The sequence below is a fragment of the Periplaneta americana genome, chromosome 16, assembly GCF_040183065.1.
Source record: "Periplaneta americana isolate PAMFEO1 chromosome 16, P.americana_PAMFEO1_priV1, whole genome shotgun sequence".
NCBI lineage: Eukaryota > Metazoa > Arthropoda > Insecta > Blattodea > Blattidae > Periplaneta > Periplaneta americana.
In genome coordinates, this window is record NC_091132.1 from 146,463,978 (window position 1) to 146,489,122 (window position 25,145).

Genomic DNA, 25,145 nt, shown 5'->3' on the forward strand with positions numbered 1-25,145 from the left:
GTAGATGTTTTAATTTCAGAGTTTTACATACACATACACTTTCCCGAATGATGCCTTTGTTTTTGTCAGTTTTTGTTTTACCTTCATAATAAATATTTATTTCATTTTCAGAGAGTTTGTTTTTTTCATCTCTTACCCCCTCGAATCATTAACTTCATTTTGTTTAAAAAATCAAAGTGGTACAAAACTGTTTGAGCAGTGTATAAGGCCACATTGAACCACATTCCCAATCGGGTTAGCACACGTGGAGTTGGAAATGGAATATTAGATAATACTGACCTAAATTACGGATGGACATTTAATATAAATAATCTTTCTGAGTACCAAGTCAGCGACCAGGCACGTGATATTCGAATGTTCGTATTCCATCACCGTGATTCAATTCTCACCTTGTCTCTGCTACATAGCTCCCTGGCTTTTGCGTTAATGCGGAAAAAATCTTGTAAATCTTATAAATATAAGGGAAAATAGCCTAAATCGTACCGACGCCGAAATCGTACCACTATTAATGTTGGCAACTTGAAGAATTAACGTTAGGTGCATAATATATTTAAATTTCAGAATAAATAATGCAGACCTGGCAAGTCTCACTCATTGTGCATGAGGCACACGGTTTCGAAGCTGATCTCACGCTCACACGCACGCGAGATGAAATTTCACCCATTTGTGGATTACAAAATTTTAAAACAAGACAATATTCCTCAAGATGTATAGGAAAGTGCTGAAGTCCAAGATGAGGAACAAGTAAGTCGGTACATTTACCGAATGGATGTAATTTGGGTATATTTATCTCAGATAAAACTATCAAATGGAGAAGTAAGGTACAAGAGGCTATCTGAGGTTGCAATATTGGTTTTGATAATTCCACATTCTAGTGCTGACGAAGAACGTGTTTTTTCTATGATAAGGAAAAATAAAATAGCTTTTAGAACTTCATTGAAAGTGGATGGTACATTATTATTTGTCTTGACCATGAAAATGACCATCCCTGAGTCATACGACACATTCGAAATATAAAAAAAAGTGCTGGCTAATGCTAAGAAAACAGCACATCAGTATAATAAAACACTTTGCAATAAAGAGTGAGATTTGTATCGTTTACAATTAATTGCAACATTTGGAATGTATTAACTTATTTTGTGTTCTGTTGTTTTCCACAAAACTGATGAATTTTATATAGAAGCAATTTATATTATGAAAAATTGTGGTTTGCTAATGATTAATTATGAAATAAATGGGTATATAAAATAAATTTGTCTCACTCATTTTCCTTGAATTTCACTCTTCCTAACCAGTGATCTCGCTCAGTTATCATGGGGACTCTTGGTAACTCTGGATAATGACCAAACGAGAATACAGAAAATGGGAACCAAGTGCTTTACTTAAAGCAGTCATGTCACCTGATGCCCATAAGCGCAAGAGCGCGCTTTAAAGCTCAGGAGAGCCCGAGCACTTTACAGCGTAAAGGAAAAAGACAGACGAAAGAGGTAGTATATGCTGCTTGGTCGAGCTATATACAGGGATGGCTAGCACTGATTCAATGGATAAAGGGAAGATAACTTATTAAAACTGTATCCATGTTAATTTTTAGATTTGTCTGAGAAGTATAAGTGCATTATAAGATAAGTATACTATAACTGCATTATAGGCTAAGAATGTAAGTTTTAATTTTAATGCTCATTTTTCACAAGTTTGCTTTTTTATTCAAAAAGGAATATTTTCTCCACTTATTTTTACAGAAAAGTGAAATTTTCAGATATGTTTATTTAGTAGCCTTACTGGTACGGAAACAATGTTTTCGTAAATCTAATATATCGTAAGTAAGTATTACTGAAGATAGTGCATTCAGAATTTTGAAAATATTCGCATGGAAAATGTTTATAAGAAAATGAATTAAAAAGCAACTACCGGTACTGTTACATCATAAACAAAATATATGTGCTCATGTGTTATAAAAACGTTCAGCAGATTTCGAGAAACTAATTTAATATTCTGATGATAGGAAGTTGCGCACCAGTATCACCTTAAAAGCATAATGCGATAAAGTTTATGTAGACTGTACCCGAGCATGAGCATATGCTCATTTCGGGTATCTATTATTCAAATGTATCATTTCAAATGTAAATTATGAATAAATTTGAAATTTGAATTTGAAACTATAATAATGATGATAGTAACAAAACGATTGTTTTGCAGCTTTTCTCCGAATACTTCTTTTCTCACTTGCCATTCTTATGTCATCATGCCATCAGTGTGAACAGGGACATTACCATAATATGTTGCTGTGTTTTTCCAACATTTTGCTTCTCGTCGCACATTCTGTGTTGTTATGGAGCTCTCCACTCTTGCACCATGATTTGTGAAGGCGTGCAGATATGTTTCATGGGCTTATGTTCTTGAAATGGGAGAGGAAGAATTTTACATTATTTCACTCGATTTTAGAACCTCTTTGGAGAGAGTAAAGACTCGTAAAATACTGCCCCTGCGTGTACTTGGGGGATTTCGAAGCCCACTTCCGATGTCACCGCACTACAGTCAGGGTGCGGGATGAGAGGGGATGCAAGTAGAGACGAAAGGGACAAACTGTTGATGATATTAAGCCTGCCTAATCTCAGAATAAGGCCCACGTTGTTTTTACGCATGTATACATTTACAGACTTAAAGTAGAATGACGTACAATATTAATTCATTCATAGTATTCAGCCCATGGGCAAATCTTCCACTGCAAACCCAGCATTCTTCAATCTATCCTATTTTCCGCCTTCCCCTTAGTCTCCGCATAATTATGATTCATGTATCTTAATGTTGATAATGGATTCTTCGGGCTGAAAGGCTGCGGTCTACTGGCGGCAGAGTTGCCATATATACGACTATTTTGACTAATTGTACGAGGGACGATCGCATTCTATGTCGTACGCAATTTTGTACGACTATTTGACTGATGGGAAAAAATAATTGAGAACTTATAATGTTGGTTTATAATTAAAATAAAACTGATGGTTAATTCGTCCGTTTTAGACAAGTTTTCTTCATGTAGTATGTCCTGGAGTAATAAGAAAGAAACGTGCTTTTAAAGGGGGGGGGGGCGAAATGCTTTGAAAATCGACCTAGTAACTATGCTTGCCATGCAAATAATAACTTGTCATCTTGAACTCTAGGTTACACGTATACGGCGCGGTTATGTCAAAGTAATACACGTTTAATTTTATTAACTTCCTTGTTTATTCGACAAAGGAAGTTTTATAATCAATGAAATAATACGGCAGTAGCATTAAGAAGTCTAAACGCGCCGACATTATATAGGAGTTGGGTTTGAGTCGAGTGTAGATGAATTAATTTGTTATATTTAACAGCCGCTCCGGCCAAAGATCAAATTTCTGCTGACTTTAAATATAACAAAGTTGTATTTAACCAAGCGTCATCGTGCACGCCTTACTGCGATGACAGTGTTGATGATGAAGAAATGGGTGGTGATTTGTTTCAATGCTGAATGTCATTGTGGATGTGAACAATAATTAGTAGTATTTTAATTGGAACTAAAATTTACTGGTAGACATATTATATGTATGTATGTATGTATGTATGTATGTATGTATATATATATACATACATACATACATACATGGTGTTTCAAAAATACGGGGCATAATTTCAGGTATGTATTTCCCACATGTAGACACTCAAAATAGTTCATTACAACATGTGTCCGGAAATGCTTTATTTCCGAGTTATGGCCTCCACAACATTGAAATTCACCGGAACGTTTTTCTTTCCGCAGGTCGTTGCCGTCAAAGGAGACATTAAGAGGGCACTCTGACAGTTCATTCCGAGGCGAAGGTTACATTCAGTGTTGTGTAGGCGTTAGACTGTGCGACATGTATTCAAATCAAGACCTGGCAGAGATACACTTCATGTACGGTAAGGCGGACGGCAATGCTGCGCTGGCTCGTCGTTTGTACCAGGAGAGGTACCCACAGCGACAATGTCCAGATCGGAAGACATTTGTACGTCTCCATTACCGTCTGTGCGAGTATGGGAAATTTAACTCTCCTGGTTTGGGAAGGGGACGACCAAGATCTACAACTCCAGAAGTACAGGAGGAGATTCTGGAGGCTGTGAACATGACTCCTTCTATCAGCACACGAAGGGTAGCGTTGCAAGTCAATGTTCCTCATACGACTGTCTGGAGACTGTTGAAAGAGTATCAATTGTATCCTTATCATTTGCAACGTGTACAGGCCCTGTCACCAGCAGATTACCCGGCACGAGTTAGGTTCTGTCAGTGGTTCTTGCAGCAGTGTGGTGTAAATCCGAACTTTCCTGCCTTAGTATTATTTACAGATGAAGCACAGTTCACACGAGATGGCATAACAAATTTCCACAATCAGCATGTATGAAAACCCACGTGCAACTGTTCCATCTCATCACCAGGTGCGGTTCTCCCTCAACATGTGGGCCGGTATCATTGGTGATCGATTAGTTGGACCCCATGTACTTGTAAACAGACTTACGGGGCAGGCGTACACAAACTTCCTGGAAAACACCACACCTCATGTTTTAGAAGACACTCCACTGATCAATCGTCAACACATTCACTTCTTGCATGATGGCGCTCCTGCACACTTCAGTCGTACGGATCGCCGGTACTTGGATCGAAGGTTTCCTGATCGATGGATAGGTAGAGGTGGCCTAATTGCTTGGCCTCCACGCTCACCTGATCTGGACCATCTCGATTTCTACTTGTGGGGCCATTTAAAATCATTGGTTTATTCGTCTCCGGTGCCTGATTTGGAATCCCTTCGGAATCGAATTGTGGCATGTTCTGAGGACATACGCAATACTCCTGGAGTTTGGGATCGTGTTTGCAGGTCAATGAGACATCGATGTGAGGTCTGTATTGAAGCAGGAGGTGGACATTTTGAACATCTTCTGTAATGACAACGACCTGCGGAAAGAAAAACGTTCCAGTGAATTTCAATGTTGTGAAGGCCATAACTCGGAAATGAAGCATTTCCGGACACATGTTGTAATGAACTATTTTGATTGTCTACATTTGGGAAATACATACCTGAAATTATGCCCCGTATTTTTGAAACACCCTGTATATATATATATATATATATATATATATATATATATATATATAGAGAGAGAGAGAGAGAGAGATATTTCGCGATTCTTTATCATTTGCGTAATGACATGATGGTGATAAGCAGGCTTCGAGACTTGGGAGCCGATACAATAAGTTTACTGTGCATGTGCTATAGGTTGTTGACTCGCTGCAGGTAGTGAAAGGTGGAGATGTGCTGATGTAACAACGTTGCTATTTAGAGTAGAGTACGGTAGTATGGGGAAACGCACACATAATTTGTACATTCTGAAAGTAAATATACATTACACAATGAGATTGTCAAAAAAATGTGAAAAACATTTATTCTCCTGTCTTTTATAAGCATTTGTGTTTAATTATACACAGTTTTAATGGTGGAAATAAACATGTAGCAATTTTAATTTCTTCATTTATCCTATTGGTCGTGTTTAGGAAGTGCAGTTACAGTACCGAGTTGCAATGCACTACAAGATACATTTTCAGTGTCTCAAAGGTAAATCTTTTTCGGTTATCTGCCAAACAAAGTTTGTACTGTTAAAAGCTGCTTTCTACGTCACATGACGTGATAGGAACAAAACGAAGAAACCTAACATCATTGCAGTCTCTAAGAGGCAGTCCTTTATTCTCGAGTGACTCTATGTCCATTAAAATTTCGTTTACATTACACAATGTTCCATATCCGTTATTTTTACATAAAATTGATTTCCACTTCTGTTTTACACGTTCAGTAATCGGTGTACTTGGTGTCTCATTAATTCTCTGTGTCATTTCCTCAACTAATTTGAGGGCTTCCGGCATCTCTTGCTCTGACTTTTCTAGCCGTGTAATAGTTTCAGACAAAGTTTGAAAATGGGTTTGTATAAAAACGAAATTATTTGTCAGAACCTTCAAATCCAGAGCGTTTTCCTTTGCATATTTGTTGGCATTCATTCTACAGTACCCCCACCCACTGTACGCTTTACTACTATACTCAGTACGCCGTTATGCGCATTTCCCACTGAACTCCTCTATTGGGTCCGAAGTCTCGAACCCTAGTGATAAGTTAATGCCAGTGAAATCACTCCAGCGTCGAAAGTTAACCAGCATTTGCTTTTGATGGGTTGAGGGGAAAATCCGGAAATACTCTCAACCAGCTAACTCGTCTCATCCAGGATTTAAACTCCGGCCCGCTCGTTTCACAGTCAGATATGCTAACCATTACTACACAGCGGTGGACTAGTAATATATAGGGAGCGGATTTTTATGTGCTAAATAATTTAAATATATTTATTTTATGTGCTAAAAAGTACGAAGATATTTGCTAAAAATAAAAAAAATATATATATATTTTTTTTTAATATGACAAAAATACTTTACTTAGCTTGGAAAAAAAATTTTACTATGTACTCACCAACCACACTTGAGTGCTAGTAGTTGGCCGAGAATTGCAGTGAACAACAAAGGTCATTTCCAAATTCTCCATCACAAATGCATGCCGATTATCTCTGAACAACGACTTATACTGTGAAAACGATCTTTCCACATCTCAGGACGTCAGACGAGCATATTTAAAAAGAGGAATGTCACAAACACAAACACCGTCAGTTTCATCTACAGACACACCCTCCAATGCTTGAGCGACTTTACACATTTTTTTATATCCACTGTTTTTGCCAAACACATTCTGGAATTTGTCCCTTAGTACTTGTACTTCTGAACCTGGTAGCGAAACTAGTTTAATTTCCACGGCACGCACCTCCCTGTTTCAGACAACAGGTTTTTGGATGTTTAGAGTTTTTTTAAATAACCGTCTTTCAGTATATCTTGAAGGATATCGATTGACAAAGCCCGATAACAGGGAATCACAACAAGACGTATTGCCTTACTTGATGGACATAAGCGAGAGGCGAGAGATTTGTTTAAATTAAATAATGTTCATACCCGAGCTCTTATATGTTGTGTTTCACAAACAAAGCGTGGAATGAAATCATCTTTAGCAACAATAAACATTCCTAATTATGTGTTGCAAGATCTCTCCTTCTTGTCCATGTTAATTTATTCTCTAATAATAACATTGATATGCTGCCTAGCAGTTCTCAGAACTTGAGACGATACTATTACAAAAATGGATCACGGATGCACCACACAGCGCTTAGAAACACGAAGCAACCAAGAATTCTTAAAAAGATTGGCTAACGTATTTCCGAGTGACATAATTGATTTAGTTTTAAAATGTTTAAAAGTTCTTATAAAAATTATTTAAGTAAAAAAACTCCAAGATTTATGTGTTTATAATAGATTTCCTGAAAATATGTATTTACATATTGTTTTGTGAAAATATGTTTTTTTATGTGTAATAAAATTCGAGTTTTAACTTGAAACTTCATGTTCTGAATTTTTGACTTTGTTAATTGTGTTTTATCACACGCAAAAATAATATTTAATTACATAGAAATCCGCTCCTTAGTAATATATTAGGAAGCTGAAAAATGTACGACAATTTTATGCTGAAGTACAACAATTTTCATAAGTTACTACAACGGTTTCGATTCTCTTATCTGGTAACCCTAACTGGCGGTGTTGCATCCAGCCGTTTCGCCTACAGATACAGTAGTTGCCCCTGGTACACCGAGGAGATAACTTCGCCCGCGTGTGCCTCGCCACTGAATGTCTGGACCACTGCCTTTCAGCTCGAAGAATCCTTTATCTATAGACGCGGGCCGTGAAAGCTTACATTCTAAGATTATATAAATGACATTATCTATCACCTGATATCTTCTTTTATCCCGAACTTTCCTTCCGTCCATCATTTCTTCCAGTTCATCCTTCAGCAGGCAGTTTTTGACATACAATATATAATTAATATTTGAGGAGAAAGCTTCGCTTCGGCGCCGGGCATCGAACCCGGGTCCTTGGTTCTACGTACGAAGCGCTCTGACCACTGAGCTACGCCGAATTCAATCCACAGCACCGGATCGAACTATCCTCCTTCAATGTTTCCCTTTGAGGCCTGATTCCAATTTAGGCATAGACGTTTTATGTCCAAGTCAACTGCCATTATACAAGGGGCGCACTCAACTGAGTGACTGTTTGGCCGCGATTCAGCAGTTAAGTGCACAGTAATCTGTACAGAAATATGCACTGCTAGCTATGAGAATATTAAAGATATTAATTTGTCCTACAGAATAATATCTGTAATATTGACAATTAATATTTGAGGAGAAAAATTCGTTCCGGCGTCGGGGATCGAACCCGGGTGCAGTGCATATTTCTGTACAGATCACTGTGAACTTAACTGCTAAATCCCGGCCAAACAGTCACTCAGTTGAGTGCGCCCCTTGCATAAGGGCGGTTGACTTGTACATAAAACGTCAACGTATATGCCTAAGAAAGAAAGACAGAAAGAAACCAATCAAAATGACCAAGAAAGAGGGACGAATATGTTAAGAAGATAGAAAATAAGTGAGAATGAAAAAGTGGAGGAAGAAAGAGAGAAAGAAAGGAGAATGACTGAATAAAAGAAGATGAAAATGAAAGAAGGAAAAATTAAACCTATGTAACAATGAAAATGGAGAATGAAGAATAGCAAGAAAGAGGAATGACGAAAGAGCGACATAATATATTATGTATGTATGTATGTATGTGTAAAAATTTATGGTTTATTTAACGATGCTCGCAACTGCAGAGGTTATATCAATGTCACCGGTGTGTCGGAATTTTGTTCCGCAGGAGTTCTTTTACATGCTAGTAAATCTACTGACAATAGCCTGTCACATTTAAACACATTTAAGGGGTTAGGTACAGCAGTAAAATTTTGGAAATATTCAACATTTTTTTTCCTCCATGACTCTAGCTTGTACAATAATAAAAATTAGTATGTGTAAAACACTGTCCTTCTGCTATTTGAAAATTACGGCTTAAAAAAATGATGTACTTTTTTCTTCTTCAAAATTTAGTTCACTATGCAGTGATAAAGCGTTTCCCACATAATTAAAAAACTATCCAACATTCTGTGACGATTTTTTGTGTGTATTTATGCATGTCATATTTATAATATGATGCAAGATCACTTCTCTACCTTTGATAGATTGTCAGATAAAAATAAATTCATTTAAAAAATGCTCAAATATCAGTATTGCCTTTTAACACAAATCAAACAAATATTATTTATCAAGGAATGTAGTAGAAAGAGCATGATATTGCAAACACGAGTTTCAGCAATAAAATGAAAGAGAGAGAACATGAAAAAAGTTATGAGTTATAAGGGAAACGCTTCATCACTGCACAGTGAACTACCACCTTTATGAATTTTGAAAAAAAAAAATGTATATTATATATAAATGATTTTTTTAAATCGTAAAAATATAAATTTTTTCATATAGGCGAAGGACAGTGTTTTATACATACCAATTTTCATTAATGTACAAGGTACAGTAATGGAGGAAAAAAATATTAAATATTTCCTAAAAATTTACTGCTGTAAGCTGTACCTATCTCCTTAAATGCCATCGGCCTGGGCCGCGATCAAACCCAGAACCTCGAGCATAGAAAGCCAGCGCTATACCGACTACGCTGCCGAGATCGACTGTATGTATGTATGTATGTATGTATGTATGTATGTATGTATGTATGTATGTATGTATGTATGTATGTATGTACTGCGTAGATAGACATGGCAGACACGCGTGAAGACGTCTTTCTGAATTACATCACGTTTTGTCTACGTAGGATGCACGAGATAATGTACGTGCAATTTAAGTGGGGAAGAAGAACGGGAGATAGTAGGATTTTGTTTGGTAAAAAGTGAAAGGGTGTGGGGATGAGGGAGGAATCGAGCTTCACTGACGCGTGAAATTTAAATTGTGGCGTTTCATTTTCTGGGTTGCGGAATGCGAAAGGCGAGGGAGACACCGCCGCAATTTCATTACACACTTCCACTTCAAAAGACCGTTCCACTATTATCTTCCTCCTCCTGCCCTGTTCGCATACGTTATTTATGTACTGATTATGGCCTCCCTCTTTCATCATATTTGTTGTGAAACTCTACAATACTTCGATCGTTCCACCTATTATCCGCTCAACAATGTCGGTAGATGTTTTTTGTAATTCTTTCCTCCACTGATACTTCACTGAATTAACTCTGTTCTTTTGTCTCAGAACTTTAAAGCGTTAACAGTTATTAAGACACGGACAAGTGTGCATGAGGATGCTTCACAACTGTCATTTAGTTTGTTCAGAAGATGGTGTTTAAAACAAAACAGACTTGTACCGATATAGTTGTAATTAAAACAGAGTTTTGGACATATTTCCATCACCATTTCCTACATTTTCTGACGAATATATTGCTGATAAACTCCTCTTAATATGATAAATTTAGGACTAATTGCTTGCCGCTTTATCTCTCTTCATGTGGATTCATTGCTAGTGCTATCAACGTCGTCAAAAATAATATAGAAATAATAGTGTATGTTTTATATGTTATAAAATTGAAGATATTGGAAAGGACACCGAATATACTTCATAATAGAATAGTCAACAACCCGATTCCTTATAAATGCACACTCACTCTTTACAGGCCAAAATCAGACTTGAGGCCTCTCGAAATAGGAGGCAAATTTAAAAAATCTCCACAAGGTAGCTATGTGAAAATATAGGTGTTTTCAAATGCAAGAGATAAATAAATTGTACATTTATTCGCTTATTTTGATGGAATTTTGAAAATTCGTATGTTGCTTCTCTATAATATAGGAAATATTCTATGTAAGTTTAACGTGCCAAAATAAGCTTGCAGAAAATGATTACTTGAATATATTACAAAGTTAACACCCTTTGAATGATCTTAATGAATTTTCGTTTCTCAGAAGATATGCTTCATCTCTGCAAGCGCGAATTGGACTTATTTAATATTTTTACGAATTTGACGCAGTTTTTTTTTTTTTTTTTTTTTTTTTCATTTTGACTGTTATAACCTGTTTCCTGTAACAATTCAAAAACTATGACATCAGTTGCGCTATAGGTCTACTGATGTCTTTTCCTCAGTAACCGAACTTGATTCTTCAAATTTCACTATACAACCCTCTGGATAAAACTCAAATTGCTTAGTCCATGTCTGAAGTAATTACCAGTGCAAAACCGGAAAAAGGGCGCTAAGAACTTAGGCCAAAACAAATTGATAAAACATCTTAGAAAGGGGATTAAAAATACATTAACGTTAAGTAACTCTGTAAAGTAGGCGACCCTCCGAAGCTGCTGGCTCTCTCGACCGGCTTCCGTGAATTGTATTCAAGTGATGATGGATAGCTTCTGCAACGGAACCTGGGGCAGGCCTTCTCGGGGGAAGACTTCCGTCTCGGACCGTTAAGACAAAGCCTTTGGAGGGTTGCCGAAGCAGGAGTGGTACATGGACTCTGTTGGCTGTAGGGCCCGGTCGTTGAGGGATTCAAGTGGTTAGGTCGGTGCACGTAGAGGATCGGTGGGCACGCAACTCATCCCATATCGGGGGGTGTACAATAGACCTCAGGTCATAGTGCGTGGGATGTTGCCTCGCTCCTAACAAGAAAAAAAAAAACTCTATAAAGTAACAAAATCATTACTATGACTAATGGATGCTTATATTGAAAACCTTCATTTCGTCTTTAAAAGAACAGCGTGTGAATGTTTAATATTACGTAAGAATTATAAAAATTTGATCAATTTAAATTACATATTATTATAAACCGTACACTCAAGTGAGCAGAAAAGTGGTATTGATGTTAGTCGCGCAGCTGACCTTTAATTCTACTTTGAACTACAGTCCTCCTTCTAGACTCAAGTAAAAGTGTTTCCGACTGAAGATCTAACGAGCCTGAGTAGTGCCTGAAGAGAAGTGAAGATTAACTCCCGAAGGTAACTTTGCCCATATTTCTGCTCTTTCTTGCCTTGTGTTACATTGAGAGACTGGTCTCGGTCATACTGACCACATGATCAATAGTGCTGCGATTGCTGCAAATCTGGTATTTGTTCATAAATGGAAGACGAACCGAAATGGTCCAGTCACTGAAGAATAATGATGAACACGAAGATAATGTTGGAGAGAAGTTCAAAATGTACGAAAGATTTCCGGAAAATGTAAAAATATGATAAGGTCCTAGGAAACAATTGTCAAATTAGAATTCACAGGCAAGTTGAAACATTCGGAGATTTTTTTTTTTCCATTCTCACGATTATTTTAAATATTTCTATTCAGATTACGATTAAGAAAAATATGCGACTGCCAGTTTTTCTTCCCTTCCGAAGAAAGTCTTGCCAACGTTCTTATCGTCCTTAAAATTGATTGCAATCGGGCTGGTTTAAACCAGCGGCACTCAGAATAAATGGCAAGCACGGACGACCTTCCTTCGGTGCTGTTTAGTGATTATTATGAAACTGTGTCTTCAGCTGTAGTAAAAGCTTTAGTATTTATCCCATGGCCTCGGTTTTATTCCCAGCAGGAAAATGAATATGTATATCCTGCCATGAAGAATGACTGCTCGAATGTGTCCTTTGTGTTTTGATCTCTCTGTTTTGTCTTGAGCATAGACATTGCACAATGCTGACCTCATTACCAAGAAATTCCGCTGCTTGTAAATGTATTGTGTTTACTCACAGTACTCGAGAGGACGAAATAGTAAATTGGGAATGAAACCTTGAAAATAGATGATAATGATGATGATTATTATTATTATTATTATTATTATTATTATTATTATTATTATTATTATTATTATTATTATTATTATTATTATTATTATTATTATTATTCCCAGGACTTGAAAACTAATGGAAGTAATTTAACTTTCTAAAAAAGGAGAACGAAAGAATTTGAAGGAAAAAAACGGTTATAGAGGGATAAGCCTTTTAAATGCTTTTATGCTCGACCATGCTAAAATGTAGTAATTATACACCTGGTAGCAGCCCTTTAATGGACCTCATTAAAGTACACCTATTCATTAAAGTTCAGGGGTTCCACCAATCAGAAAATACCATTGTAGCAATATGAAAGCGCAAGTATCGATTATTCTCGGATATGCAATCGAAAGACAATTAGCTCGAGATTAGACAAAGCCTTTCACAAAGCACATTCCCGGAAATTTATTTCACCAATTGCACAATAAATCACCTATATTTGAAATAAAGTCCGTTCTGTTACTATAATAATTAGCGTTAATTGTAAATAGGCTAATATTCAAATAAATTCAATTTGTCATCTCGTTTTTCAATATCTAATTCAATTTAAAGGTTATATCACGATTAATGTTTATTTTACTCTCTAGATTATATCAAGGTCAATGTCGACATTTGTTTCTCGGAAAAAATCAGTACTTTCGCGTCTGCGCACATCTCACAATTTACGAGGTATTGCACAAGGTCAGTTCCGCTCCTCAGTCAGATAAGAATAACATGAATACTTATGAATAATTTCAAGTTAGAAATATGGTCGAGCATAAAAAGTCGTATGAAACTTGCCTATAATGGTAATTAAGACGCGAGTATGTTTATGAAGCGAGCGCAAGCGAGTTTCATAATTTTCATACTACCATTATAGGCTCGTTGCACAATGTACTATTATAAAATATATATTATGACACAGTAATTAAGAAATGGCATAAAACATATCTGAAGTGTATGTTGAAGAAAATGTGATGCGTTTTATAAAAGGACGCTTATGCAGCGATAATATTTTTAATATGAAGAGAAATTTAGAGGAACGACGTGATGTCAATATACAAATGCACATAGCATATATATTGACTTCCATAAAGCTTTTGATTTTATAGACAGATCCAAGAAGAAATAAAAACAAATCAAGGACTCAGGCAAATTTTCAGCTTGTCATCTAATCTTTTTAATGTGTATTGTATATAGGTGATGCTATAAAAATTTGGAAGATGGAGATGAATCCACGAAAAAGAATTAGTAAAAATAAGTTTTTAAGTGCGTTAATGTGTGCTGATGATGTCACAGTAATAAAAAATGGATACAAATTATATTAATCCGTTTACACATTACACTAGCTAGGATAAGAGCATTATAATTTGAAGCTTTCAACTAATAAAACTAAAATAGAGGCTGACATAGATAAAGTTCCAATCCGTTCAAAAATCATAGTTGACAGGTCCATAGAACAGGTAGGTCTATCTCATTTTGATTATTTAAGTTGCAACGGGACTTAAGACATAGATAGAGATGTTCCACCTCTAATAATTACTTAGCATATTCTTCAGATTTCAAACATAGTTACTAGAAATAACAAGCGTCGAAATTATTAGTGTGCATTAAATCAGTTTCTTTCAATAGGCCTATTATATACAAAATGAGAACTTGGAAATACACAAGTTTTTGTTATAATAGTTATACACTTTTCCGTTTGTATTTATAATTTTTGGAAATTTGATTATTGTTGACTTCACAATGTGTTAAATGAATGTAACGTCCAGTTTGTTGTGAAATTTATTATATAAATAAGCATGATTAACTTGATGGCTTGAATAAATTAGTTACTATGTGATCAATATTAGCTACCTTAATTTAACTATAAGAACATCATTATAGAAGGTTAACCATTCTGATAACTTCAGTAAACAAGTAATAGCAGTTCTTAAATTCATTATTTAATAAGATTCATCCCCCTTACTGCCTTCCCTCCCTATTTTGCACCGTTACCTATGCTTCCCCGCTCATGGATTTCTTGAGCAGATATTGTCACATCACAGTTGGCTCTGTCTGCACTGAAGTCTTTCGGAGTAGTGAAATTTATAAATTAATCTGACATCAGATCGACTTGTGTCTCGCTTCCTTTATTTTTTTCTACAAAATTATATTTTCTAAGTTTCCTTTGTAAGTTTAGAAACACTTACATTGAAAGATTGGTCTCTTTTGGCCTATTTCATCATTATTTATTTATTTATCCGAATGACAGGTAAATAGATAACTTATCTTTTACGTAAACACAACCTCAAGATTAAAACAATTAACTTGATACAACTTAAAATTAAATCTAATGAAGGAACTAAACAAAATCCTTAAAGAACTAAAAACTAAGAACTAAACAGAGGCATGAGGCTTCTCGCTTCCCAGTATCTGGCACATTCAGTCAGTGATTTTAGAGCTGGGTAGCGTTGGAGATGATCCCTATTCATCGCTTCTTGAAGGTCACAAAGGGTACAGGTTGGATGTTGATAAATACCAAAACACTGGAGATACTGCGCCAAGCAGTCATGACCAGTTGCAAGGCGGAAATATGCGACTGCCAATCTTCTTGATCCGTTAGGTATTGATACAAGGCCCCTTCTCCAGTGTTTGCCATATGTTCTTCTGCAATCTCATGGGAGTGGATGTTGTGGGCAACTTCTTTGATGTATAATTTTATTGTCTGGAAGGGCGTTGGTTTAGGAGATGTTTGTAAAACGTTAGCTACTTTTTTTTGCCAAGGCATCGGCCTGCTCATTGCCAAATAAGTTGCAGTGCCTGGGGACCCACTGTAGTACCACGATTTTGTGTTTTGCTTGTAATAGTTGTAAGGCATTTTGACAGTCTTGGATTGATGATGTTTCATCATTATTGCAACCACATTTGCAAATAGCGCGACTCCCTAGTGACGTGATGGAAATGGTTCGTGGCTGCGGACTAATACAATACATAACAAGTCACACTCTCAGTCCGCACGACAGACAGATAAATGTGTACTTTGACGATAATGAATCCATGTCCTGTAGATTGCGAGGGGCGTTCATAAACTTCTTATTATCACTGTAAAGAATTGAGCTGCGGCCGCGAGCTTTGTTGCAGGAATTAGTCCTTCTCTATATAGGCTCCATCCATAATGATGCACTTCTGCCACCGGTAAAAGAGCTGGTGGAGATCTTGGTTGTAGAAGTCCTCATTTTGGTTCTTGGGGAAGTGTTTTACCTCAGAAATCACCTCTCGTCATTCTGGAAATGCCTGCCACTCAGTGGACACTTCTTGCAAGGAAAGAGGAAGAAGTCATTAGGTTCCAGGTCGGGCGAGTATGAAGCCTGAGGCAGAATTTCTCATCCCGAACGAGATACACATGTCACTGTCTGTTGGACAGATTGAGCTAGAGCCCCTTGGTCAGCTGTCCGAAGCGTTTGCCTTGGTAGATTCCCGTAACCTCGTTTGAAGGTATCGGTAATATTTTTCGGTGATTAGCCATTACTGGTGTATTTTGTTAGGTGCGTACCATGGGAATAAAAAAAAAGTAATAATGCCCAGCATCACTTTTTCTGGTGGCTGCTGCGTCTTCAGTATTTTCGGGGGTGGTGATTCCACGTTGTTCCACTGTTTGCTTTATTCCTTTGTCTCTGAGTCGCAGTGGTAAAGCCTGGACTTATCCATGATGATCAGACGTTCAAATTATCATCAGGGTTTGCTTGGTACAGCTGCAACATTTCCGCTGCCGAGTCTCTATCTCTACAGGTTGAGCCATTTTGCATTAAACGCTAAGGTACCGTACTACAAAGTGGGAATTTTTAAATGTGCCCATAATATGCCTTTATTATAAAGATGCATAAAATATGAAATATTTCAGGATGAATGTGAGTTTTAATATATATATTTTTTCTTTGCAGGTGAGTTTATGACTTGAGCTGGAAGGGAGATGATATATTGTAAGTAGTGTAGCTGCAACTTAAAGTAATACTGAAGCTGCGTTAAGTCCTAGATCATATATGTAACAGATAGGCCATCGCTATGTTAAAATCGGGAGCACTTTGAAGAGAACAATCGCCAGGATCGCCACCGGTCCGCCGTAAACGAACACGAGCTGGGAGTACAGTCGCTAATGCAATTCAAATGGGAATTATGACGTGTCTCCTTATGTAACAACTAGATGGCAGCGTAGTAAACCTGACAAAAGTTGTTTACGTCAAAACCTATAAGGCCGACCTATCTGGGGTATATGTGATCTAGGGTTAAGTGTAACTTATGACATTCAATGACTGTAGAATTTTAATTTAGCTTTTAGAACTTTTTAGAACTACTAACTGGTTCCATATTCGGGAACGTGTCGCTAGGAACCTCGGAATGATCTTTTTTTGTTGTGACGTTATGTACGGATAGTCACACAAATACTGTACCTACGTCATAAAATATAATTTCAATTGGAAAATAATTATTTACGGTGCCAGAGAATGTTAATATTGCATATTACTGTTTTAACTTAAATTTCCTATGCTATTTAAGAATTTGATATAATTTTGTCGTCTTCGATGAGAAAGTAGGCCTACATCTCTGGACGCAAGATTGAGGACGTTACATTTTTAGACTGAAAGGAATTCCTAGTGCGATTTTCATCTCTATGATAGAGTAGTAGAATCCAAATACATGAATTATCGTTAATTAATAAATGATACTAATAAGAAAACTCTCTATTTAGACCCGTCCTTAGTTATGATAGGCCCTTGGGGACAATTGTCGCAAGATTTACAGATACGAAGATCTCAGACAGAAAGGAGTGAGGCCATAGGCCTATTTATTCGGCCCTCTGTAATGAAACCCTCCAACGTACTTACGTGTAGGATTTTCACAAAACGAAAATGTAGGGCTATCTAAATTCATGGACACCAACCGACAAAATTGGTTGGATTATTTGTAACATGCACGTAATTAAGATGTAATCAGATTTTGCATGTCTCTTGAGGTATTTAAATTTTGTAATATCGGTATCTTAAATTTATAGACTCGTCTGGAAAATAAAATATATTGCAAAGAAAGTGAACCGCTCTATATGTCAATGTGTAATGCTGAGGCCACACAGAGTGCTAAGCTATGTACGCGATATTCGCTATTTCCAGTGGCCACACTGAAACCTATATTTTTACGATATTCTTCTGCCTTGCAGCTAAGAGTCAAGAAACAATATTTCCCGCTCCATTAAAACAGTTCATGCCATAGCTTCTATGAGAGTCAATCGTGCTGTAATTTTTATGATTGAGAGGTTAGTGTTTAAGGAAACCAGATAAAACAATTCAAAATCAAAATATAAGTTATATTATTTTAAAGTCAGGATAAAAGTACTAACACCTAAGTGATCTGTTCAAAATGGACATTTATACCTTCAAAAGTTGCTCAATGGAAAACTTTTTTTTTCACTTTAGATGGGTGTCGAAGCGAGGGAAATATTGAAAATAAATGGAGTTAAACGAACTAGTATTTTTGCTTGGCGTCTGTTAACGGCGGATTTTCATGTCAAATCTTCGAGCTATTTTCAAATCTGTTTCCAAATACGTATTTCCATCGCTTAAGGTTTTTGCGTCAATCGTGAGTTTATAAATTTGATTAAAATATTTATATTACATAAGTAACATCCATGCTGATTGAGAATTACTTCACTAAAGGCAAAACATAATATTTGTTACTTTTATTGATTTCTAAAACGCATTTAATATAGTTAATAGACATAAATCATTTAATAATCGAAAGTCAAGACAACCCTTTTACATGCCATGAAGGCGCATGTATGTATGTAAGTAGATCTCCATGATTTCATGACCTCAATACTAAGGAATGCCTTTTATACCAAGAAAGAACCAAATTATTCTGGTGAAAAAAGAGAATGTTGCCTTTTTGAAAATCTGAAATGTAATATTTTCATTAATGCGGTATCAGTTCTATATACGATTTTATCTGTGATTTACGCTGGAACAAGTGCATTGCAATCAGTGGGGACTGCTTTGAGAAAGATCATCAGAATATGGAGGTTACATGAAAGTATAAGGTCATAAAAATCTTGGTTAATATTCATCATTGAATACCTTTCACATTTGCACATTCACAATAGTCAACACTGTTGAAACGAAGCAATCACAGCTGGAAATTTCATGAACCATGTTTATAATAAATTCGTTATTTGACTATACTATCTGTGATATTTGGATAAAGTGGATTCGTACGATGTTTAAAAATGGTATTTTGTGAGATATGGCTTGAGTTCATACTGATTCTGGTAGCAGGCGTAGGAAATGTGACGTCTTCTCTTATCTCTATACTATGTTAGAAATTTAACCAGTCTGACCCATTGTTCGGAAAAGGGATTAGGAAGCTGAATGGCATGCCATTAGTATGTCGCCACACGACGCCTTTAGTTCTAACTAATTTATAACTCATCCGTGACATGTGAATAGATCTGCTAGTTTATTCTTGATTCTTAAGAAGTCTCTAGTTGAAGTTCCTCCCTATATCTGTATATCTTTCCCATTTGATCATTGTCTATCGAGTGTATCCTCAATCTTGGCTCCAAACCTTTTCATGTGCATATCCAGCGGAAATCGTGGTTCCGTTCTCAGCAGATGAATTTATTTTACCTTCTTCCGAAAGTGATTGTGTTATTCATTCAGCCGACGTTCTTGCTTCCATAGCAATATTCTTGGACATGAACTTTACAGAAAATAAACAAAGAGTAATGTTTTGTTAAGACGGGAAATAATTTTAAATTTCGTTCATTAGGCATTCATTAGGAAAAGAGCTAGTGTCTGATATTGATAGCATAGTAGCATAAATTGCATTTAATTTACAGATTAAAGTCTGGCACCGTTTACACCAATTTATAATATTGTTGATAAATTATTCTAATTATTGTATTATTATTAGTCTGTATTTTCTCTTACGTTCTTTTTTTGCCATTTTAACATGATTTACTTAGACTTTTTAATTTTCCTGGTCGTATCTACTTCAGATTTTCAGTATTAAGAACACCGGAAGCAAAGGACCTGTGGTAACTAGCTTTCCCTCCTTGTCATGCTACCATGTTTGCATCAGTGGCTTTTCATAGTTAAATAAAATATCTTGAGAAGAAGTGTAGTTTGTAAATTTTCCGTTGCTGGTTATGAATGTGATTTCACAACATTTCCAAAGTTGCTTCTAACTACGTCTTCAGGTGAAAAAAAAAATGGAAAGAATGAGAAGTGTATCCTGTTCGTTGGGGTCTGTACAAATGGCTAAATCTACTTTACTGGTCCTATCATATTAATCACCAGCAATAAGTACAAACTGCACCTCTTTCAGCATGATTTTCTCCCTCATTTAGAGGGATAAAATTTGCCTTTCTTAGATTTTTTTGTTAATGTTTGCTTCTGCAACAAGTGTTATTATTAGAGAACGCATTTGGGATTTGTAAACCGCAAGGTTAACTGCAACATCGACTATAAGCACGTAAGGCAGTGCAGTGCAGGCGTTCCTCAGCTACATATTTCTAGTGATCTGTGAATGCACTTTAAAATATGTTGTTGTTGTTGTTGTTGTTTTCTAATGCCAGGCGTTTGACAATAAAGTAATTTGACCTCTTGCACTCGAATATTTTTCAAAGATATTATCATGGCCAGCCACTGAAGCACAGATTTTGAGGTGTTCCGAATCCATTTCTTGGTTTGAGTTGCACAATGGGCAGTTAGGGGACTGATATATTCCAATTCTATGCAGGTGTTTGGCCAAACAATCATGGCCTGTTGCCAATCTAAATGCAGCTACAGACGATTTTCGTGGTAAATCGGGAATTAACTGTGGAGTAACTTAAATCGGCTACAACTTGCCATTTAACCACTCCAATATGAAATGAGTACCATTAAGGTAAAATTATCCGGAGGTAAAATAGTCCCCCAATCGGATCTCCGGGCGGAGATTACTTTAATGGTACAGAATCAACTTTAAAATATTAAACCACCTATTGCTTACATTTCACAGAGGACACTCAAGTACTGAATGAAACTTTTTACCTAATGAACCAAATTTTATTAATATTTGAGAGAAAATGCCATTAAATATTGCATAATGTTGGTATAAGTTTGAAAGTCATAGGTAAAGTAGTTTTGCATTAAAACATTACTTTTTTGTTTAATATTGGATATTAATAAATGGTACACTTTTTCGTAGTAATAATTGAGATTCAGGGCTGAAATTTTTATGGCATCCGAAGACAGGTCTGAACCTCACAAGTGATACCAACAAGGTACCACTTTTGAAACAACTTAGGCCAGGAGATAATGGGATAAGGTGACCAATTCCTTTGCCCCATACTATATAATAAGACCTCATAAATGAAAGATTAGTTTTAAATTATTTTATTTCGTAAAAAAATAATGCTTGCTGTAACGTCAGAAGATATGGACAGAAAGACCTGTAATTTAAGGAATATATTGAGGGAGATAAGACACAATGGCGTGTTCCGTAATGTAATTTGCAGGGCAGTAAATGAAGAAGAAGCGACAGCGAACCTATTGGAGTGGACTTTTACACATTGTCCCCAGAGAATGGTGAATTATTGAAGACAGAAGGTCATATTATGTAGGTACGTGTCTGACCCTCGCAGTGCGCTCTTCTATTATGCAGAGGCGTACTGCGTTTTGACTTCTTACCCTATAAGACGCGAAAGTGTAGCAGATACTCGTACGTCCTCAGGCGTTGTAAAAGGAAAATGCATGTAGAATTCTTCTCCTGCAAGTAATACTTGAATAATCTTTTGAATAGTTTTGCCACCGAACTGAAAATGTATGTCATTGAAGCCACTTATGAAGGAGGTTACTAAATTGTTTTATGATTAAATGAAGACGATAGCGTCTAACAATAATCTGATTTTAGTTATTTTAATGTATTTGTTTTTCATATCTTTGCTCCCTACAGTGAATGTACATCCACAATTTTATCCAAGTTTGAGCCTATTTTTGGATATACAAATGGAATATCGAAAGTCGATAAGGGCCTAAGTGACATTTTGTTTAGAAAAGTTGTATAAGAAGCCATTTTATGCTAAATGCACAGAGGTAACTTGGTATCATTGGCTAAGAAAACCATTTCCGAGCAGACCTTTTTTTTTTTTTTTTTAAGTTTGCGGTTTAGTCAGCTGTCTTAAGACAGGTTTGAACCTCACAAGTGACACCAATAAGGCATAACCCATAAGACAACTAAGCCAGGAAATAATGGGGTAGGGTGGCTATGTCGTTTGCCTCTCCATTGCATACATCGCTGACTAATTACATATTATACTAATCAGACGTCAAATGCTTACAAACAATTGTTCTTCCTCTGACACATATCGTCAAGTGAGCTGTACTGCCTGAACAGATGTACTGTAGGTCTACATATCAGCTAGAAACTTAAGCTATTGAAAATAATAGTCACCATTGACTTCCTACCTCATAATCAAGCTGCGGATATTTAGGCACTAAAAACAGTTGAAATAGGCAGGCAAAATAGGCATTCAAAATTCTAAAATAGGCATTTAAAAAGGCACTAACAAATTTCTAATTCTCAACGGCTAACACGACCATAGCGTAGCATTATACACTACTTTCTATAGGAATGTTATTATGGCAGTGAATAATTAAATATTCGTCTAAATATTGTAATGAGAACTGATGTCTATTGTCTGTAAGAATTTTCTTAAATTAGGAGAAACTCCCTTCCACTTCACATGACATGATGGGGCAATATTTCAGGGATTCAATCTCAGCTGTGGACCAAACCAGTGGGAACGCAGTAACGTCAATGTATTTTCCAATCGGTGCTTCTGATGACTTTTGCTTTGGCATATCTCCACGGTATGCTTCACGTATCAAAGCAGAAAACTCAACTCCATACTCAATTCACAAATTTACAAAACGGATACACAGTTTAAAACAACTACCCTAGTCAACTACCACAATGATTCATTTTTTCTTATTGGTTGATTTTAAATTATTCGAATTTCTCCGCGCTCTGCTGGCAGTAAAACGTAACACACAGAATTATCGATAGTTCTATATCACTTCCCTCTGCTAAATAAAAAAGAAATAAATTACAGATTCAAAAAATGTCGATAGGATGGACAGTAAATTCAATTATAATATATAATACGGATATTTAGGCAACTTTTAGGCATTTATAAGTAAATAGGCATTTACTAGTGAAAGAGGCAATTATAGGCACTATAGAATTCGCATACAATACAATGTCTTAAAATGGATATGTAACCTAAAATCTCCGCCTTCAGATTAAGGATTAAAATAGGCATATAGGCATAAATCCGCAGCTTACTCATAATGTTTTACCTTAATCTTGATAACTGTTTGAAATTGTTCAACCAGGCTGTAATAACAATAATAATAATAATAATAATAATAATAATAATAATAATAATAAGTTAATTAAAATACCCATACTATAATATTATAATAAACCCCTTAGTCTTAATGCAAAATCTACAAACCTGACAAGAATTTGTAAACATGCTTACAGTAATTTTCTTTTGTATCTGAGTGATATGAAGGTAGCAGTGCTAGCAAAATGAGACCAAGGTCTACCGCCGAACGTTATTCATCTTTTGCTCTTAATGGATTAAAGGAAAACCCAGGAAACAAACCTCAACCAGGATTTTAACCCCTGACACGCTCGTTCCACCGTCAGACTTGCTAACCGTTTCTCCACAGCGGTTGACTAGGAATTCAATTAATTCCGACATAACTAACAGATATAATTCAGAATACCGCTAATGTATCTTCAGGGAAATGTCACCTCTGTATCAAAAACAGAGATTGGTAAAACAGAACAATGTGTAACACTTGCAGAGGTAGTTGGTGACCCAGCAGCGCAACCTACTCTACTCGGTGACTTACACCTCAGACCGTTGGCCAAACGGGAGGAGTGACATACACCTCAGACCGTTTGAGGGGGGAGATGTGGGGGGGCTGTTGGGGTGGAATGGTGCACGGACTTAGAGGGATGGCGGGACTGGTCGTTAGGGTGTTGGGGGTTAGGTCAGTTCGGCGTGAGTGCGGTCGTTGGGCTACAACCCATCCCAGAGGCGCACAATAGACCTCAGGTCGCGGTGCATAGGGATGTTTCCTTCCCGGCCTCATAGAGAGAGAAAAAATACACTTGCAAAGAATTTATCTGTACACATCATATTAAAGTGCAAATTAAAGAAGGGGACATTAAAATGCCTTACTTTGCTCAGACAGTTATTACTGTAATAATAATAATAATAATAATAATAATAATAATAATAATAATAATAATAATAATAATAATAATTTATTCTGACGAAGTTAAGGCCACTAGGCCTTCTCTTCCACTTAGCCAGAAACAAAAGAAGTTGATGCAATTTTACTAGAAGCTGATACAATTTTACTTGTATACACATTAATAACATTTGTAAGAGATCGTGCGTATTTGCTTGGTTTCCGCACAAAACCAATCCGCGGAAAGTCTAAAATTCCACATTCAGTATTCCCAACCTAACACACATAATTTCCCTCTTCTTAAGTGACATATTGATTTTACTGCTTTAGGCTTTTAACATATTATTCTTAGAGACGTTCAATATAGTAATAATTATAAATTGGAAACTTATCACTGCAATTTCACCTAAATTGCACTGTTAATTATTGTTTTTAAATATTTGCAAAAATTAAGTAAACTCTACAACTCCACTAAAGTTACTGCATTCGTGATGCAAGTAACATTAAGGAAGCCGTGAAAAAATCAACAAGATTCCAGACTCATCATAGACTGGGGGGGGGGAGACAGACGTATATCACGGCCTGCTGGAGTATAGTAAACACAGAAAGCATTTTAAAGCAACAATGTTGAAGATAGATATTTTTGTTTTGCAAATTTGCCGTCATTGAACAGAAACCATTTCATTGCAACTAATTAGAAATTCCTCTTTCAGGTATGGAATAAACGATCTTCGCGCAAAATAATGTACGATACACATGAGCGATATGTTTTCTTTCAATTCTCGGAAATTAAAGAAGCTCAACTACGTTTCGCTTTTTCAAACTTTTCCTCGAACATGAAAACTTCAACATACCGCTCTTGTAACGCATATTACTATTCTGATTCTGAAATAAACATTTCAATTTTTATTTTGTGGAAAGAACCAGTGTCCAGTTTCGTTATGGTGGAGGTTAACGGTTAAGTAAGGAAATACTGAGAAGAAAGAAGGGCATATACGCAATGTTCTTAGGCCACTACAAGAACCATCCACAACATTTGTAACTTATTACTAGAACTGTACAGGAAATGTTCAGGGAGAACTCGCGGATGG

The 25,145-nt window shown here is 36.3% G+C and overlaps 1 protein-coding gene across 1 annotated transcript in view; it reads left to right on the plus strand.

Annotated features, from left to right (window-relative positions):
• Positions 1–25,145, plus strand: part of luna — a 644,320-nt gene that overhangs the window by 332,124 nt on the left and 287,051 nt on the right. The window lies entirely within an intron of this gene.